Here is a 22,472-nt window from a genome sequence, read left to right as displayed (position 1 = left end):
AATGATTATATACTAATAGGGCCTACAGAATGAAAAGCCCTGTAAAAATAAACAATGATTGATTCGTATAGTTCGTTTCAATTATCTAGAGAATTTGCATAATATCAATAACATTGGGAACTTACTGGAAGATTTAGATTTTCTTAATGCATACCAAAATGCTTGGCCAAATAACCAACACTTTGTACTAAGGGAGGCTGAAGAAATTTGTGTTTCAGCTCTATTTTCTTTTATTTTCACCCTTACCCGTATTACTAATATAGATTAAGTGTGGATAAATGTAATTAAAGACCATGTTGTGTGGTCACTGGTAAATCAGATTGTGTGCAACTTGCCTGTTCATGCCACGTACAGAAATTTATGATAATAATGATAAATAAATTATAATGATCATGATGATATAGAGGTACAATTGTTATACTATACTGCCAATTATCATGAAATATGGATTAGGAAAGCTGTTCCTTTATCAGCTGAAAGACATTACAATCGTCAAAGGACACTGCATTTCTCAAAATTTTGAAATTTCTTGAAGACAACAATTGAAAATTAATATAAAGTCATATAGTGGACTGAAGAGAGAGATTTCCTGTTAAATCTTACCGTACACAGTCATAGCATTTGAGGAAAAACTGAAAAAAATCTGTTGACTGAATCATGATAATCTAAATCACTGGTAAAGCAAATCTAGATACTTTTCATAATGTACATGGTCTAGCTGCTCTTTCAAATTTTCATGACCGTGAAACAAGAAAACCAAGATGTGAAGGGATTTGCATCACAGAAGCTGCCGTTAACGAGTTTGTCAATTAGGATACCAAATTTTGACATCAAATTATCATAAAATTGGTTATCCTGTATTTTGAACCTTATGGAAGTCTCACCTCAGATTGGCCAGATTCTCAATTCCTTGAGTGATCGATCTTATTGGTAATAATACAAAAGTTTAATAATCTGCAAATGGGAAGTCCATTACATAACAGCCCAATGAGTGATACTTGCACATCTAAGATCTGATATGATACGCAGTACAATTATATCATCCTATGCTTCACATCTTTTCATTGAGTTATCCTTCCCCATACTTATGGGTTCTACAATGAACTGCAGCAGCATGAATAACCCCGGAAGAAAGCAAAATCTAGACTTTCTGTTGTCAATGAAAGGATTCTGGCTGTAAACAAATGAACCACCTTGAGGAAGATGTAAACAGAGAGGAAGAGGAAGAAATTTTGATATGATAATGACCATCATAATAATTGTCATCACCACTACCATCATGGTGATTCAAATGGTGTTCGTATTTATACTAATGATAGTTTAATAATTAGAAGGATGATTCACAGGCACAACTGTTAAGTGTAGTGATCCATTTATTAGTAACTGAATATTTCCATCGTCATTGAAGATAATGACCAAAAGCATAAAATATTCCTTCAAAAATTTTACTGCAATCGAACATGTTGTAGGAGAAAATGACTTAAAATGACAATTGATGTCAAAAACTTGAGCACGTCCAATGATGTTTTATGAATAACCTTATCGTCGTAAAAACAGAAGAATATCCAAAGAAAGAATTCAGATTCCTTTTAGTTAAATAGTAATTCTCTGAAACTTTTCTCTTTATTCATTGCATTTCTGAATAACCAGAAAATGTCAATGGAAGCTATTGTAGGCTTATTGTATACAGAAGACCGTTTGTGTCAATTATGCAAATTAGCCATTTTGTATTAAAATATGCAAATAATGCATACAAATTTGGTCAACCTCTTTTGTTTTAGGTAATTCTTGCAAAACCTGAACAATTTCATAGAGAAAAAAAAATGTTTAAATATGAACTTAAACATTCATTTTGTCTGAAATAGTGGAAAAACTGTGAATATATGCAAATTACTTAATTTGCATATTCTTTATTGTTCAAGACATTTAGAAAATAACTTATTGAACCTTACTAAATTGTGTTGCAATGAAAAAAGTCACTTGAATTCAGTTTACATGCCCAAAATGTGAGTATAGCAGTCATTTTAAAGGCGATATATAGCTAATTTGAATATATGCAAATTTAACCAATTTGCACCCCTTATATTTTCCTATACTTTTAATATGTCATTAGTGAGACCTTTCCAAAGGTCATGGTGAAGAAATAATTTCTGTTGCAATTAGTCCTAGGTTAAACCCTAAATTGACTGGACTAATAATATTAGGAGCCGATTTAGAATGAGAATATAGGAAACATGGAGGTATAGCAGCGAGACTTCTAGCTGCAGTGTAGCGCAAGGTTTTGCCTGGGTACTAAATGTACACATCATGCCTACGTCAAGCATTCGTTACCATTCGTGGAGTGTCAAAGGTCAAAAAGTCCTGTCAAAGAAGTAGAGCAATTATGATATACAGCGACAACAACAAGCAACCAGCCCTCGATGATTATCATTACTGTCGTATATGACATGCCTCTCGCGGCCCATGTGTATGCAACGAGTTACAAGTATGTATCATTACAATCACCGGATAGTTTACTATCTACGGACTTTCGACACCCGGTACAGCAACTTGAAAATTAACCTACGTAGAACGGTTAATATGTCACAAGCCTCGTGTTTCGTGACTGCCTCTGAATAATACCGGTTATTTTTTATTACAATATACCATTCGCCCTCCGTTGTCTCGCTTGTACGTCTACGGATGACGCAGGGTAAAATTTAAGAAATGATACTGACACAAACTGAAGACGCGATACTTGTAAAATACAAAACACAGGGAGAAGCCAAGAGAAGTATAATGGTGGTAATGGCGGCGTAACGGAGCAGTTTGTTGTCATATCAATTCTTGCAAGCATGTGTTGAGCTGGCCATAGGCACAGACATTGCAGGTGATCAAGTTTACGGTTTGTATGATCAATGAAACCTGAAGTGTTGAATATTTACTTACAATACACGTCAACACTCCTGGCGCCTGTGTATGATCGACCAGAGAGGCCTGGGTGGACCCAACAGTATTACTTCAGACGTCAATGACCCCGCCATTTATCATTCCGTAGGTAGCACTAGCGCAGCGCAGTGTAATCGTTCTGGTCTAGTCCGCTGAATTTAAGGGGGCTCTTACCTGTTTTCCCAAACTAAGGAGATTGTTGACGTTCTACATATAAGTATTCAAGGGACTTAAGAAGTGACATCCAGCATTAACGGGCAGAAAAATATTCTACTCTTGTCAGCCATAAGTTCAGAAACCGGACTTCAAGATTTGTAAACGAATACGAGGCTATACCTTAATGTGACCTTTGACCTCGAGGGTCTACCCCCCACTATTTAACTACTGTGTATGCCGGCTACTTCCATGTCCAGATTCACAATGGAAAGCAAAGGTCCTGCAGTTTTAAAGGGTGAAAATTCATAATCGTTTTAATAATGCATAATTTCATTACCTTCTTTCTTATCTCAGTTAATACTCTAGCATAAGTTCACTTGACATGAATAGTTAAGAAATATTATGTTAATAGGCCTTAGCTTATTAACGATTGTGAAATATGAATATTAATTATAAAATCGTTTTTGGTATTTCGCCAGGTTGAGCTTCCTTGCCGCTCTGCGATTCTTGAAAAATCACTGAACGAGTAAGGATCATACTTGACATTGTAGACTTCTACGGCACGGTTGGTGCAACCCTTTTTACACGCTCACGCTGTTTTTACGCGAAGATACGGTGATTTTGCGCTATCTATGTAGGCCTATAGTAGACGTCCGACATGTATGTGGCAATCCACAGGTACGCTTTGATACACCATTCTGCGGGCCATAGTTCAATATGATTTCGAGCGTCCTTTTAACCTCATATCAGATCAATCTAAATACTTTTTTCCAATACTGTTACCCTAAATACGGCACAGTAAACAGCAAATTTTAAGTAGGCCTAATATATATTTTGACAATATTTTAGAAATATTTAGAAAGAGTTACTTTCCCTAGTATCATTGACTTTTCAAAATATGACCCTCGTTGCCATGACAAGTATCTGTTTGTTTGGAGTATATATGGAGTAGTGGAGCTATAAGATACTAGTATGAATATTGATGTGCATCAGTTGCAAAAGTCAAACCTGTCACCAAGGAGCAGGTTTTCCTATCAGGAATTTTAAGGGATAAGACTAACGGGATATCATCTGCTATCAGCGGATACCATTGGCTATTCCGATATACCTTTTCCCGGTTATCCCACAATGAATTGCTGTGGCTACATAAAACACCGTATATACACTCAAAACATCGAAAACATACTGATTTGTATTGTACAACGGATTGTTATAGAAGTATGACACAAATTTGCAATGTCAAATAATGCCCCGTGTATCATTTTAACCATCAGCGACGAAAATATAGGTCAGGTAGTTATCTGCCATAGAGTTCTATGAGTAACGTACCCTGCGTATACCCTATGCGTAACGTATGCGTTTTATACCCTAGCGCGCTCTGCATCATGGAACCGGTAAAAGAACAATATAATATGATTGCTGTTTCCGTTTGCTTTAAAAGAAAAACTAGCAAACAAGTTGGACACAACGAACTCTGAATTTGATTTCCAAGTCTGGTTATTAGCTGCCCAGCGCTGCGCTAATTAATGAAAACTACCCGAAGCTCTTGTAGAAAATTAGAGTTGGACCATTCACCTGCCACTGTGCCAGTCTCTGTTTTACTTTAGCACCTTAGGGGACTATTTTATTTCGGGGGGGGGGGGCTGGAGGAAATGGGTATGGCAGCAAATTTTTCCTATCACTGTGGCAGCAATATTTTTTCTATTTTCCGTCAGTAATACATAACTGGATCGATTTCCTTTTTCTTCTTCTTCTTCTTCACCTGCCGACAATTTTTTTCCAAATATCCTCCAGCCCCCCAACAAATCAAATCCTCCAGCCCCCAACAAATGGTTCTCCCCTTTTATATAAATATCATGACCTCGTCTTCGTGTTTGCACAAAAAATTATTCTTATCAACAGGTTCAAAGAAATGGCTGGGTCTTCGCCTCACGTGACACAACAGTTAGACATGTACCATAGCATGTCATTGGTGTTATTGATCAATCATGGCCCCGAATGGCTGTCTTGAAAATTAATAATTCAGGACTCACTCTGACTATACGGAACTACTATCAGACGGTTGCTTTTAAAATAGTAATTGTCGTGTACGTTCAACCTTGCGTGTTACAAAACTATTTAGCACAAAAACCCACTTAATTTTCTTCCTTAAGATAAGTTTTCATGAACTTGAAAATTCTATTATGGTGTTACACTTACCACACACATCATTGCAGACCATCTGAAACAAACCATTGCACTCTGCGTTCCATATATCTACTACTCAGTGTGTATAAGCATGTGTAATCCAGCATAGGAGATGCAGATTTCATATAGGAAAATTCAAGATCCTTGTTTCTCCCAGGAAGTCTTTCAAAAGAAGTGTGACATGTTATTGTGTCATGGATACGTCTGATTCGATTAATGATTTCCAATCTATCAAGCACGTACCGGTCGGTACGACTTACAAAGCACATAACCGCCAATTAAAATCACGCTAGGGCTCTTCTAACGATTTTTCGGGCCCCACAATATCTCTTCACAATCTACCCGGGGATAATTATGGACGAAGACAGGATTCACTTGCTCAATTTGAGCCACAACGTCCGGCGATCCCGGACGCTCAAATCAATGGGTTTTGTACTTTTCATAATAAAGAACACAAACCCTTGAAAAATCGATGTCAAAGGCGCGGGACACAAAAAGAAGATTGCGACATAAAACATTAAAGCACAATCAAACACCCATGCTCATAAATATGTTAAGTATTCACACACCCAGAGAGAGAGAGAGAGAGAGAGAGAGAGAGAGAGAGAGATGGTGTGTGTGTGTGTGTGTGTGTGTGTGTGTGTGTGTGTGTGTTAGAGAGAGGAGAAACAATGCATATGCGAACGTGAACGCATTAGAGAGGTTTAGTTACACGTAACTACGTTCGATCAGTACGCGTAGCGTCTTTGTCACGTGATAACCAGACGTCGCGTAGGGGTAGCTAGATAGCACAGACGTTCCGAACGTCAAACACTTCTACACGTAGTCATAATTACGTGTAGTATTTTTGATATTTTCTCAATGATTTCCACGAATTTAAACAAGCAAACTCAAAAGGTATCATTGTAAATTAGCAAACATCTTTGATATCAGAATATTTCGTAGAGTTTGCAACTGTACAAGTACTTGCCATAATTTCCTTACATGGACGAAATGTTAAAGTCGCATTCCACTTTTTGTCTGACGCCTCCAAAATCAATTCTCTAAACCACATAAATAACTGTATCAAAGAAAATCGGCTGATTTAAGGTAGTTCGAGGGTACAACAAGCTACTATAAGAGTGGTCCTCACATATCGAAATTCATGTTTCTTAAAAATTATACGAATTTCGCATGTTTCTGAGAAAGATATGCGGCAAAATAATCGGGAACGCACAATAAACCTCTCTATTCACACGCGAGCAGGGATACCCGTACGCCACTGCGCGCCGTCAGACGTAGAAGTTATTACGTGTAACAAAACCTCTCTAATCCAAGTTCAATTACTTCGAACCCATCACTTTGTTCTTCACTTCTCCAAGAGGTGAGGCACATCCTTTAGATTCTGTGATGAAGGGACCGAGGACGTGAAATTCCTTAACCATATGAGATTGAAAATGGATGGTCAGACAATCTGAATATACAGTGTGTCGGATGATATATGGAGAACACGTCTTGATTTGGATTTATGAGCGTTTGACTGACAAAAATGATTGATGTAGGCTGACATGATGATCAGAACTCGATGCTTTGAGTCAGGCTGTGCATGGCACCTTTGCGGAACAAAATCATTATGTACGTGACAGTATGTTCTAATACACTGTATTGTTAATATTAACTAATTACATTTGACGAATTGAGAGATACCTCAAATTAAGCCAGCATGCCACAGAAGGTTTAGTATCTAAAACATCAATTTAAAACCCACAGGCTACAAATAATCAAAACAGTATAGATACCACAACTTGCTTCATACCTCGTTCACACCCACTGGCTCACATGGCAGTGTCTACCTATGTTGTTAGCTTTGCATCATTTGTTGTGTTTTTTCGTTTCTATGGTTACTAGAGTGACTTTAGTTGAGATTTAATGTGATGTGAGAAAACGCTTAGCTTCTTATTAACCGTCTGAAATTTATTATAAATAAGGCCCTTGGTTCCTTATTTTATATAGTCGACAAGGTGAAATGTAGAACGCACCTCGGGACAGAAATTCGGGCTTTCAAATTTTATCAATTCTTTTCTGATCTACTACTTCTGGGGGCTCATTATAAGGCTCTTGATGAAAGAAAAATTTTAGTTTTTCGAAAATCGAAAATTTTATTTTTCCCCGTAGAGTTCACAAAGGGATGGTGGCCATTTTGAATTTCAGAAATCGGAAAATCTTGGGTAATTTGTCTCTCTAGTACCAAAATTTTATTCTCATCTGGTTTTAAGCATGTTTGGACGAAACAGCCGATGGCTTAAAACAAATTTTCTTTTCTAATGTTGAAACAAGAGTTATAGACATTTTAATCAGCAAATGGTAGGACACTTACACAAAATCCATAGTCACGTATGCTTTACCGGATAAACGTCTTGGTCTCATCTATAATATGATGTAAATCTTTGCTTGTTTATGCTTGTTTTTTTCTCTATTAGCGAAAAAGAAAGGTAAATTGTCAGAATACTGGCAGTTCAGCGAGTTTTCAAGTTATGCCGTGGTGGTCATGAAAAGTATTGTGATGGAGTTTGTCGATAGAGACATTCACACGTATTTCCATATTACAGTTATATGTTACAGTTATGTATTCAACTTTCTAAGCGTAATTAGTGATGTAAACCTGGTACATGCCTCTTAGAACTTAGGGAGCGTTCAGTTATTATGGTCGGGGGTGGGCCGGCAAGTTCTTCCTGCGCATCAGTCAAAATAAGTGAACCCCCCTACCCATTGTACCCAAAAAATTGATGAACCCCCCTTTCAAGATGACAAAAATTTTATAACCCCCCCCCCCCACACACACACACACACACACACACACACATTGCTTGAGTAAATTAGCTGCATACACAAATTAACACCTTAGGGGTATGTAGCGATAGAATCCCCAAAAAAGAGCTTAGATTTTTCAAATGACCTTCCTTACAAACTCAAAAGTGTTGATGCTCAGATTTCCCCTTCTGACTTGCTTATAATTTTGAAATTACTCCTCAAAGGGGTTGGACAGAAATTGCTGATGGAACGCAATATTTTTGCGCAAGTGTGTATGTACAAAATTTTGATATTTGGATTTAATTAAAAATAGCGTCAATGACACTGTAGCTCCCATCCTGGACTATTTAGTGTTTGTTCTCTGGTCAGATATTTGAACATGTGTGAAAGGGATAAAGTGCATGAAGTGAAAATACTTAATGAAATGTACTGGAGACAGTGAAATATGTTTAATGTAATTATTCAGAATATAAAATGGAAAAAATACAGAATGAGATATATCGAATACTGTGATACAACCATTAACTCAACAAGTCATTTACAATGACATAGTCCCCACTTGTAATAGGAGTATTAGTCTTGATGGGGCAGAAAAATATGGTCATTAAGAAGTATCACTGGAGTGTATATGTTGAGATCTATGGGCACATAGGTCTATGTCGTTGTTCCCAATTTGAAACACATGTGGCATGTCTAAGTTATGGTTCTAAATCGGAAAAAAAAGATCAGACCTCTAGCAGTATTGGCCAGCCAAGAAATAATATGCGCATTATAAATGAGGTACAAGATGTGACATCTTAAGGTCTAATATCCTATCAAAATTGGAGGGTATAGAACTTGTGGTTACTGAAATATGCATATATATGTATAATCAAGGTCAAAGGTCATCGAGGTCACATGACATTTGAAAAAAAATTATATTGCTAATTAATCCCTATATGCCAAAAAATCAGATCTCTAGCTCTATTCGCTTGCCCAGAATTAGATGTGTACATAATTAATGAGGTAAAGCGTGTGTTGTCATAAGGTCTCCCATCCTACTAAATACAAAGGACATAACACTTATTTATTGACATAAACATATATTTTAGGTAAAAGGTCATCGAGGTCACATGACATTTGGTCAAAATTTCTCTCCTATAGTTATCCCTATATACCAAAAATCAGACATCCAGCTCTATTGGCTCGCTCAGAATGAGATATGCGCATAATTATTAAGGTACAGTATGTGGCGTCATAAGGTGTCCAATCATACCAAACATGAAGGGTGTAGCACTTGTGGTTACCGAGTTATGGAAAATATGTATATTTGAGGTCAAAGGTCACCGAGGTCACGTGACATTTTGTCAAAAAATTGTTTTGCTAAGTTATCCCTACATACCAAAAATCAGACCTCTAGCTCTATTGGCTCGCTCAAAATTAGATATGTGCATAATTAATGAGGTACAATATGTGGCGTCATAAGGTGTCCCATCATACCATACATGAAGGGTGTAGCACTTGTGGTTACTGAGTTATGGACAAATATGTATATTTGAGGTCAAAGGTCATCCAGGTCACGTGACATTTTGTCAAAAAAATTGTATTGCTAAGTTATCCCTATATACCAAAAATCAGACCTCTAGCTCTATTGGCTCGCTCAAAATTAGATATGCGCATAATTAATGAGGTACGATATGTGGCGTCATAAGGTGTCCCATCATACCATACATGAAGGCTGTAGCACTTGTGGTTACTGAGTTATGGACAAATATGTATATTTGAGGTCAAAGGTCACCGAGGTCACGTGACATTTTGTCAAAAAAATTGTTTTGCTAAGTTATCCCTATATACCAAAAATCAGACCTCTAGCTCTATTGGCTCGCTCAAAATTAGATATGTGCATAATTGATGAGGTACAATATGTGGCGTCATAAGCTGTCCCATCATACCATACATGAAGGCTGTAGCACTTGTGGTTACTGAGTTATGGACAAATATGTATATTTGAGATCAAAGGTCATCAAGGTCACATGACATTTGTCAAAATATCCGAGATATATGCGTGAATGGATGGACTTATGGATGGACGAACAGACGGACATGACCCTATCTATAAGCTCACTGGACTTCATCTGTGGGGACTAAAATTGTGTCACTGCATCCTTTTTGCAATATGAATACGATGAGAAACTAATTTTTATTTTTCGTGGCCTTATACATGGGAGTCTATGGAGATCTGCCTTATACATGGGAGTCTATGGACGTGTAAACTAAAAATATGCAAATTTCACCACGATTTGCCCAAATTTGGGAAAGGTCACTCCTATGCACTTCCATACCAAGTTTCAAATCAATCGGACTTGTGGTTTCAGAGCAGGAGATTTTTGACCAAAAAGGGAGAAAATTACAAAAAAATTCATGAAAAATAGCAAGTCCAAGATACTGACCCAAGATGTGCACAATCATTTCATGTCAGCCCAAAGTACTTACATGCTAATTTTTCATGTAATCTGCTCAGTGGTTATTGAGTTTTTTCAATTTTGACTGTTTTTACATTTTTTCACTTAATTTGCATATTTTTGGCAATGACAACTTCATTTGAACAAAATCTCATCTACAGCCCATCATCCATGTACACACCAAATATCAAGATGAAATGTACAGCGGTTTTGGAGTTTTTGATGTTGACGGACAGACATACAGACATACAGACATACAGACATACAGACGTACAGACATACAGACATACAGACATACATACATACAGACATTTCCCTAGCCTATAAGAATAGCTTCCATTGCCATATATACATATGGCAATGGGAGCTAAAATCAGCTGTTGATAATGTTGATTCACTATACGTGGTATACATATATTTTCTCATACATGTATGAGGCATCTATGTAATACTTTCTCAATGCAAAACTATATCTATGCATTTATAGATATTTGATATTTTACATAAATGTACTTAAATGAAATAGGCTTGTTACAAGTGGCATGTGGACAAAAAGTTTGACCTTAGAATTTCACCAAAAATGTTCATCCACTATAAATGGGAGTCAATTATAAAATTGTGAATAATTTTTTTTCCAATGAAAAACTTGGTATACTTGAGCATATACAGACGTTCAATAATTAACATAATTGTACTTGATTAGAATATGATGGTTAAAGGTGCATATTATGTGTACAAGAAATCTGATTATGGAATTTCACTGAAAATGTTCATCCACTATGGGAGTCTATGAGGAAAGTATGAATAATTTTTTTTTCCAATACAAAAATAGGTAAACCCATGTATTTATGTACTCTCGATTATTGATTCCTACGCGGATTTTCAAATGAGACACAGCTTATTGGTATCAAAACTAGTGAGACAGGGATATACATCCAAAAGACTCGTGAGGACTTTCAAAAAGTTCTACGGTCGACATGATGACATTGTGGCCAAATATGACACCTCGGTCACTCAAATGATTAGCGACAGCATTCCCGGCTTTGACTGATAACAGTGATTCATATACTATATCATGATCACTTCATACAATATAAGCCAATTTGGGACCAATCCTGACGGGTGTAGCATGCTAGCAGGGTACACTTACCCATTCCGGACACCTGGTACCACCACTAAATATCAGTGGTTCAGGATGGTCCTACTTAAATTTGTAAATCTCAAATGTCCCATGGACCTGGTAATGTATTACCTTGAATGAAAATGATTATTGGACCAGTTTAATGTCATATTGCCAAACCCAGGTGGATATGTCTGCTGGTGGATTTTAGTCCCCGAGCATATCAGCAGCCTGGTATTCAATAATCTATATACAACATGAATAGTACAAGAAATTTGAATACCGGTTAGGGTCCAGACCGGATCGACAAAACTACCCCTTATGGGCCATTGAGGGCGAATGGTTCGTCAGCCAGACTGTGCCCACAGATTATATTAAAAGATGTCCTTAAAGGAAATTTTGAATGTGACTGCTATCTGTGTCGCCATGTCACACAAGGAATTGTAAAACGTGCAATTTTAATAACTGACACTATAATGCAGAGCAACTTATCCAAAAAGACGTACCACACTAAGGCTTTTGAAGACCTTTCTTGCCAAACCAAAAACGTCATTTATGACATTGACTGTACTTTGTGTGGGTGATATATGTCGGAGAGACTGGAGAAAAACTATCCAAGAGGATGTGTGGCCATAGGTCAGGTATAAATAATAACTTGCCGACGTGCCTATACACTCATTTTAACGGTCCTCGACATTCAATACTAAACATGAAAGTCAGAATATTGGAAAAAATCTATCATCCTGCCAATAGTTCTAAACTTCGCAGGAGCTACCGCAAGCAACGTGAACAGTATTGGATCACTGAACTTGGCACAGCTATGTCCTATGGATGTAACGATAACATTCTTGGGGTGGGTAATTTATCCAGCCCTACGCGGAGTCGTGTAAATGTTATGGGTTTATTTAACTCTCACACAAGAAGACGACGAAGCCATGGGCATAGACATGGTAATACCAGCAGTCCTCCCAAGTTCAGTGATCTATTGTCTATACTTAATCAGCCATTAGGAGTTCACAAAATAAGAACTACTTTGTTTGCTTGCTCCTTGCAGAAATTGAGATCTTAACTGTCAAGAGTTCAAACGATGAATATCAACCAGAACAGCCCTGGTTATCGTTTAGTTCAAATTATAATCGATACCAGCAATTACCGGCTGTTTAAGCTGTGTGTCTGTCTGTAATACCAGCAGTCCTCCCAAGTTCAGTGATCTATTGTCTATACTTAATCAGCCATTAGGAGTTCACAAAATAAGAACTACTTTGTTTGCTTGCTCCTTGCAGAAATTGAGATCTTAACTGTCAAGAGTTCAAACGATGAATATCAACCAGAACAGCCCTGGTTATCGTTTAGTTCAAATTATAATCGATACCAGCAATTACCGGCTGTTTAAGCTGTGTGTCTGTCTGTCTGTGTGCTCAATATCTCAAAACTGGCTCATCAGATCAGAATCAAATCTTGTACATATATTCAGTTAGCAAATGGCAAGAACTGATTAGTTTTTGGTGGATGTGGCTTACTTACTTTTTGCTCATGTGCATAATTAATGATTTTAGAAAATACGGATATATTGATAACGACTACACACAATTTGATGACATTTGCTACAAATGTTGATCACATCAAGATATATCAGCTGTGGAAGTTATTAAGGGGTGACGTGAAAGATAATTACTAATTTGCATATTTAATGAAATTTCCTAATTAGGGGTATATATCTGAATTTACTCAATCAAAATTGACGAAACTTGGTATCCATATTGAAGATACTGTGATTTAACATTATTGAAAGTCATTTTACTTCATCCAAATCGTAATTTGCATATTTAATGACCTTTCGAAATTAAGGATATATATACTTGAATTTACATAATCAAAATTGATGAACCTTGCTCGGTACATTAAAGATACTATGATAGAACATTATTAAATGTCATTAAGTATTTTTACTTCAGCCAATTCCCCGGCCAATTTGCATATTTTATGAACTTTCCTAATTAGGGGTATTTATCTTAATTGACGAGACCAAAGTTGATGAAACTGGCTATGTACATTATAGATATTATGAAAGAACATTATTGAAAGTCATTAAGCATTTGAATTTTAGCAAATTCCTTATTTGCATATTTAATGAACTTTCATAATCAGGGATATTTATCTGAATTCACAAGACCAAAGTTGACGAAACTTGCTATGTACATTAAAGATACTATAATACGACGTTATTGAAAGTCATTTAGCATTTTTACTTCATGCAGCCCCTAATTTGCATAATTAATGAATTTTTGAAATTAGGGATACATAGTTGAATGTACATGACCAAAATTGATGAAACTTGCTATGTACATTAAAGATACCATTATGTAGGCTAACATTATTGAAAGGCATTACGCATTTTTGCTTCAGCTAATTCCTAATTTGTGTATTTAATGAGCTTTCCTGTTTAAGCCAGTAAGGACAGAACTCTTGAACAGTGACAAGCGTTTATTTCTTCATGTACAATTTGCAAACAAAAGAACTTGACCAAATAAACATCAGCAATATATTGCATGAGAAAGTTGTGGAAAAAATACCTCCAAATTTTAAATTTCAAGAACCACCTATAGTTTCCTACTCATACACAAAAACCATTGGTAGGAAACTTTTTAAGTATAACAATGTCTTGAAAAATTTCAACTTTCCTCCAAACAACAGCAGAACTTGCAATTGCTTGTCATCCCCCTTTTGCTATAAACCACTTGGTCACATAATAACTGGTGACATGTCCATCATTACCAACAGCAAACTCTGGCAACTCTTTCAATATGGCCCAAAATATCGGGAGCCACAAAATATTAATTGGAAATTTAATTTCAGAATTATTATGGATGCCTCCGAAAAATATGCGAGACAGTGGGCTGCAGTTGAGGAAGTTGATGTGGAATGCCTCTCTGACTGGCTGAGCAAAGTCAGACACAAATTAAAATCACGTATTTCACATCTCCGTTCTCCCACTAAAGGAGACAGACAGACAGACAGACGGACAGACACACAGACAGACACACAGACAGACAGACATCGCTGCGACATATGCTCACGTGTGTGAACACGTGAGCAAAAAACAGGCCAAGGTGACAACAATTTGAGGGGCCAGTTTAGTACTAAAGACCAGATATGAACTGAAAATGCTCACGTGTTTCATTATATACCAGATATGTGTAAATTTGAACCTTTGCCCCATGTTTGCAACTTCATTGAAAGTATTATGATCAACATAATGAACAATAATCACCGCCGATTAATTCTAAAAGGTCATGAAGTATACAAATATGTAATTAGCTGAAATAAAAATATGAAAGTTGTTTGACTGCTGTCATTGTATGTAGCAAGTGTAATTACCGTTGGCCAAGTCCTTCAAGCCATATATGCCGAGCTGTGAAAGCTCATTAGATATGCAAATTATAAATTAACTGACATGAAAATGTGAAATGACTTTCGATATTGTTTTAACCAGGTATAATCATCAATGTTCATAGCATGTTTTACCAGCTTTGATCAAGTAAATCCCAGTATATATCCCTAATAAGCAAAGTTCATTAAATATTTAAATTAGGAATTGATTAAGTAAAAATGCTTAATGATTGTCAATAATGTTGTATCATGGTATCTGCAATATATGTAGCAAGTTTTGTCAACTTTGGTCAAGTCAATTCAGATATATATCTCTAATTAGGAAAGTTCATTAAATATGCAAATTAGGGATTGGCTGAAGAGAAAATGTTTAATGACTTTCAATAATATTGTATTATAGTATCTTTAATGTACATAGCAAGTTTCATCAATTTTGATCAAGTCAATTCAGATAAATATCCCTAATTATAAAAATTCATTTAATATGCAAATTAGGGATTGGTTGAATTAAAAATGTCTTTTGACTTTCAATAATGTTATATCACAGTATCTTTGATATATAGCCAGTTTCAAAAACTACAATTAAGTTAATACAGATATACCAGTATATCCCTAAATGGGAAGGTTTATTAAATATGCAAATTCGGAATTAGCTGAAGTAAAAATGCTTAAAGACTTTCAAAAATGTTGTATCATAGTAGCTCCAAATACATGTAGCAAGTTTCATCAACGTCTGTCCAGTCAATTCAAATATATATCCCTAATTAGCAAAGTTCATTAAATATGCAAATTAGGAATTGGCTAAAGTTAAAACGGTTAATGACTTTCAATAATGTTAAATAATGGTATCTTTAATATACATACCAAGTTTGGTCAAGTTTGATCAAGTCAAATCAGACATATATCCCTAATTAGGAAAGTTCATTAAATATGCAAATTAGGAAATGGCTAAAGTTAAAACGCTTAATCACTTTCAATAATATTAAATCATAGTATCTTTAATATACATACCAAATTTGGTCAAGTTTGATCAAGTCAAATCAGACATATATCCCTAATTAGGAAATTTCATTAAATATGCAAATTAGCAACTATCTTTCATGTCACCCCTCAATGCTTCCCACTGCTGATATATCTTGGTGTGATCAACATTTGTAGCAAATCTCATCAAATTGGGTGTAGTCGTTTTTAATGTATATCCGTTTTTTCTTGAATCATTAATTATGCCAATGAGCAAAAAGTATGCAAGCCACACCCACCAAAAAATAATCAGTCCTTGCCATTTGCTAACTGAATATATGTACCAGATTTGATTCTGATCTGATAAGCCGTTTTTGAGATATCGGACCAACAGACAGACAGACAGACAGACAGACAGACAGACAGACAGACATCGCTGCTACATATGCTCACGTGTGTAAACACATGAGCAAAAAATGGTGCATTCGTGATACATAATTGGCAGAACACTGGTTTCTGCATTTCCCCCACAGAATAAAAGACCTCAGTTGTATTTAGTTAAGGAACCCATTAGCGCTTTTGGTGATAACAAACAGGAAGTAATCGGATTTAGTTACTTGAAAGTCATGTTAAATGATAAATGTGTATAGGAACCAGTTTACATTGTTGATTTGGAACACTGGGATACGAGTGTATTCAGTATGTCTAGCCTAGGGCCTCTAAATTGTAAAATTCATGCAGGGATAATAGAAATGGATGGCAATATAATCTCTTGTGGTGATAAGCCAAGTAATGTCTCTAACCGGAAACCATACTTGACGAGAATAAAGGTAGAAAGGGACACTATCATCCCTGCATGCAGTGAAACTATAGTGGTGGGTAGAAAGGCCACTTCACCAAAGGAAGGGCTAGTGGGACTTCAGGGTAAATATCCCCAAGTGGCCACTGTAAAGAGTTTAACCCTATGTGTGATGCCGCTTGAAAATGAGGAGGACTTCACTGCCATGTTGGGCAAATGCATGCTAGCACTGACATTTCTGAATGTCAGCAGAAGTTAGATAAATGTAGCGGAAATTACTCTGTTTGTAATTCACTGACCGAGGCACATAAACCAGGGGAGGACACCAATGTGGTGCTTGAGGTCAGGAATGATGCCCGATTTGCCAATGACAGAGCTTGGTCTGAAGTGAAATCTGTTGGTATGGAAGGTTAAGGCTCGATCAGGAAGGACGAGGTTGAGAACAATTGTGGAATGGAAAAGCCATCGAACGTTGGTACAGTGGTATCGGAACCAGTTTGGACCAACCAGGAGTGTCGTGACTGGTAATCCTGTGGGAGTAATTAGAGGATACAAGTTAAATAGTCCCTTTGCACCGCAAGAGGGGCACCGGTATGATGGACTTTATAAAGTGGAGAAATATTGGTTTACAATTGGTCTGTCAGGATTCAGGGTTTACAAATTTGCTCTGGTTCGTCTTGACAACCAGCCTCCACCACCCTGGGATATTTTGGAACTCGACAAGAGCATTACTAAGGGCGATAAGTTGGAAGAGCTTTGTATTGACGCATACTTCAATGCAGTGGATACGCCCGAAATATGTAGAAAGGTTAATGAGACTGGACGTATAGAGGGCTGTACCTTTGATGACGTCATCAGGGAAAGTATCCATGAAGAAAACTTATTAATGTCAGCGGGATCTTTACCTGGGATTAACACTAGAAAACAGGCAGGAATAAAAGTTCTTTGTGAAAATGAGGGCATTCACGATAAGTTATCTGATATTGCAAATAAAATGGTTGAATCGCAACAGAACATGGAAGCATTAAGGACTGAGACTCGTCTCTTAAGGCGTAGTCTGATAAATGTGTTCAGGAACCTGTTTACATCATTGATTTGGAACCCTGGGATACAGGTGTACTCAGTCTATCTAGCCTAGGGCCTCTAAATTGTAAAATTGATGCACATTCAGGGCTAATAGAAATGGATGGCAAAATTATCTCTTGTGATGAGAAACCAAATAATGTCTCTAACCGGAAACCATACTTGACGAGAATAAAGGTAGAAAGGGACACTATCATCCCTGCATGCAGTGAAACTATAGTGGTGGGTAGAAAGGCCACTTCACCAAAGGAAGGGCTAGTGGGATTTCAGGGTAAATATCCCCAAGTGGCCACTGTAAAGAGTTTAACCCCATGCGTGATGCCGCTTGAAAATGAGAAGGACCTCACTGCCATGGTGTGCAAATGCATGCTAGTGTAACAAGATGAAATTATCCATGTTCTGGCCGATGGTGGCATTCTAACCGGTCAGTGACTTACGAACCCTGGATGACCTTTTTGGTGACCTTTACCATATGTATATTACTGAACTAATTATGCAGAAACTAAAGAGGCAAATATAGGCCCTAATAAAAGAGGATGTTCTGGACTTATTTCATTATTGGAACATCAGTGGATCACAACTATGTTTGGAATCAAGTCAAGTATACTGAACAGTCAAATGGTTTCAAGTGGTTGGAGAGAACTTTGAAGTTTCCTTGGTATTCAAATAAATTAATTATTGGTGGATGTATTTGATTAATTAGCTGTGATTGGGTGATGCGAGTATAAAAGGAGAGTCGACTATTTTATGAAGAAAAAAAAGCGCCTCGGACCTGAAGAAGATAGCAGCATGTTTAGTGTGCGTCCTGTGTAACCAGCTGGTCTATTGTCTTGTCGTGAGTGGAACTTTCCAAGGCATGGGTTCAAGTGGACACGTATCAACAGGTGTCTTCAGGCAGCTACTGTGACCAAACCAGGGTGTGAGTGAAGCCCTACAACGGCAGCGTGCGTCTACCTCCAAGTGGAATTATGTTCGTGTGTGGTTATTGACCCGACAGAACAGTATTTTATGAAGTAAGTGCTGCAACACTGGTATCAATAATATGGTGTAAAACTGTATGTAGAGCCTACTGAGTTTACTGTGAGTTGCAACTTGACTGCCATGAATTTGCCGACCCTTGTATTCTAATGTCCTACACTTTGAATGGTGAATACAGACAGTGTTATTGCTGTATATGAGTGGCAGTGGCGAGCAGTAAATGGTAATTGCAGACTTCAGTATTGCTGTGTATTCATGGTGATGGTGTACGGACTTGAGTATGGCTATGGTGTATTAAGTGGTAATGGTAAAAGTGTGAATACTATTGGTATTATCCGATGTCAGTATTGCTGTTTGAGCGGTAGTGTGGACGTGGTAATGGTAGACGTCAGTGTTGATAATTATCAATGGTAACTGTAGAAGTGAATATGGTCTACCGTTTATTGCTGAATCATCATAGTATCCTGTATGAAGAGGCGGCCTTTGGACTGTTCCTGTGCTGTATTAATGTCGTCGTGAACATTTTCCTATAGTTATGAATATTTTCTTTATGCCTGTAATATTTTTTTGTGTTCAATTCACGTGATACAGTATTTTTCGAGATATTCAATTGCCAATTTTGTGCATGTTGAAATCAAACCACGTGTAATTGAAAAGTTCATCATATTGATTTGACCTTCAATCGAGAATATATGCAGTTTCTGTGATTTCGTTACTCCTTGTATGCTGAATAAGTAACCGGAATATTGAGAAACTCTTCTTAATATAGAATTCTGTATATTTCTTGGTATTGCATTAAATTTGAATTTCTACTGTTGCCAATTTTGTGCATATTGAAATCAAACCACGTGTAATTGAAAAGTTCATTATATTGATTTGACCTTCAATCGAGAATATATGCAGTTTCTGTGATTTCGTTACTCCTTGTATGCTGAATAAGTAACCGGAATATTGAGAAACTCTTCTTAATATAGAATTCTGTATATTTCTTGGTATTGCATCAAATTTGAATTTCTACTGTTGCCAATTTTGTGCATATTGAAATCAAACCACGTGTAATTGAAAAGTTCATTATATTGATCTGACCTTCAATCGAGAATATATGCAGTTTCTGTGATTTCGTTACTCCTTGTATGCTGAATAAGTAACCGGAATATTGAGAAACTCTTCTTAATATAGAATTCTGTATATTTCTTGGTATTGCATCAAATTTGAATTTACACCGTTGCAAAATATTTGTGCATAGTTAAATCATACCACGTGTAATTGAAAAGTGCATTTGAATTAATTTATATGGTTGGATATAGCTCTCTGATTTACTCAGTCAACGTCAGAACCGGCATATTTATTTGCCACACTTCCAGCTATGTCGTGAAATTTTGTGAATGAACTTAATTATTGAATGTTTTCGAGGGATTATTTGTATTTTTTTTGTAAGGTTTATTGTGAATTATATGTAGATGCGCATCAAAATCTGAAATTCGTTTGTTGTATATATTGTTCATGTACATTGTCTACTTCACACTATACTTTATGGATGCCAACGCCAAACCCCAGACCCAAAATAAATTATTCTATGCAACTAATTCTATTTCATAAAGTCGGGTAATAGGAAATTGGTTACACTAGCACTGATATTTCTGAATGTCAGCAGAAGTTAGATAAATCTAGCGGAAATTATTCTGTTTGTAATTCACCCGCTGAGGCACATAAACCAGGGGAGGACACCAATATGCTGCTTGAGGTCAGGAATGATGCCCGATTTGCCGATGGTAGTGGTTGGTCTGATGTGAAATCTATTCGTATGGAAGGTCAAGGCTTCGATCAGGAAGGACGAGGTTGAGAACAATTGTGAAATGGAAAAGCCATCAAACGTTTGTAAAATGGTATCGGAACCAGTTTGGACCAACCAGGAGTGTCGTGACTGGTAATCCTGTGAGAGTAATTAGAGGATACAAGTTAAATAGTCCCTTTGCACCGCAAGAGGGGCACCGGTATGATGGACTTTATAAAGAGGAGAAATATTGGTTTACAATTGGTCTGTCAGGATTCAGGGTTTACAAATTTGCTCTGGTTCGTCTTGACAACCAGCCTCCACCACCCTGGGATATTTTGGAACTCGACAAGAGCATTACTAAGGGCGATAAGTTGGAAGAGCTTTGTATTGACGCATACTTCAATGCAGTGGATACGCCCGAAATATGTAGAATGGTTAATGAGACTGGGCGTATAGAGGGCTGTACCTTTGATGACGTCATCAGGGAAAGTATCCATGAAGAAAACTTATTAATGTCAGCGGGATCTCTACTTGGGATTAACACTAGAAAACAGGCAGGAATAAAAGTTCTTTGTGAAAATGAGGGCATTCACGATAAAATATCTGATATTGCAAATAAAATGGTTGAATCGCAACAGAACATGGAAGAATTAAGGACTGAGACTCGTCTCTTAAGGCGTAGTCTGATAAATGTGTTCAGGCACCTGTTTACATCATTGATTTGGAACCCTGGGATACAGGTGTACTCAGTCTATCTAGCCTAGGGCCTCTAAATTGTAAAATTGATGCACATTCAGGGCTAATAGAAATGGATGGCAAAATTATCTCTTGTGATGAGAAACCAAATAATGTCTCTAACCAGAAACCATACTTGACGAGAATAAAGGTAGAAAGGGACACTATCATCCCTGCATGCAGTGAAACTATAGTAGTGGGTAGAAAGGCCACTTCACCAAAGGAAGGGCTAGTGGGATTTCAGGGTAAATATCCCCAAGTGGCCACTGTAAAGAGTTTAACCCCATGCGTGATGCCGCTTGAAAATGAGGAGGACCTCACTGCCATGGTGTGCAAATGCATGCTAGCACTGATATTTCTGAATGTCAGCAGAAGTTAGATAAATCTAGCGGAAATTATTCTGTTTGTACTTCACCGACCGAGGCACATAAACCAGTGGAGGACACCAATATGCTGCTTGAGGTCGGGAATGATGCCCGATTTGCCGATGGTAGTGCTGGGTCTGAAGTGAAATCTATTCGTATGGAAGGTCAAGGCTCGATCAGCAAGGATGAGGTTGAGAACAATTGTGGAATGGAAAAGCCATCGAACGTTGGTAAAATGGTATCGGAACCAGTTTGGACCAACCAGGAGTGTCGTATCCTGTGAGAGTAATAAGGGGATACAAGTTAAATAATCACTTTGCACCACAAGAGGGGTACCGGTATGATGGACTTTATAAAGTGGAGAAATATTGGTTTACAATTGGTCTGTCAGGATTCAGGGTTTACAAATTTGCTCTGGTTCGTCTTGACAACCAGCCTCCACCACCCTTGGATATTTTGGAACTTGACAAGAGCATTACTAAGGGCGATATGTTTGAACAGCTTTGTATTGACGCATACTTCAGTATGTAAGGAAGGGCAAGTGGAATTTCAGGGAAAATATCCCGAAGTGGCCATTGTTAAGAGATTAACCCCATGTGTGATGCCGCCTGAAAATCAGGAGGACCTCACTGCCATGGTCATGCCCACAAGGGCAACTCAAGCTTTTGAAGATGGCATTGGGGTATGTCATACTATAGTTAACCCTTGGAAACCTAGAATAGCCTTGCAGGTACTTAATGTAAATGAAACTGATCGACTGGTT

General features: G+C 37.2%; 1 protein-coding gene across 2 annotated transcripts in view; it reads right to left on the bottom strand.

Annotated features, from left to right (window-relative positions):
- LOC139152286 (uncharacterized) overlaps nucleotides 1-22,472 on the bottom strand; it is a 54,279-nt gene that overhangs the window by 19,816 nt on the left and 11,991 nt on the right. Inside the window, exon 1 of one of the 2 annotated variants that reach the window (XM_070725440.1) lies at nucleotides 3,103-3,261. The exons of the other annotated variant lie outside the window; for it this stretch is intronic. The gene's annotated coding sequence lies outside the window, so the exon portion shown is untranslated. Of the gene's footprint in view, nucleotides 1-3,102; nucleotides 3,262-22,472 lie in introns of those variants that run through there. 2 annotated transcript variants of the gene reach the window in all.

This window comes from Ptychodera flava, chromosome 2 (assembly GCF_041260155.1).
Source record: "Ptychodera flava strain L36383 chromosome 2, AS_Pfla_20210202, whole genome shotgun sequence".
In the NCBI taxonomy this organism is placed as follows: Eukaryota; Metazoa; Hemichordata; class Enteropneusta; family Ptychoderidae; genus Ptychodera; species Ptychodera flava.
This window is presented reverse-complemented; position numbering and strand designations above follow the sequence as displayed.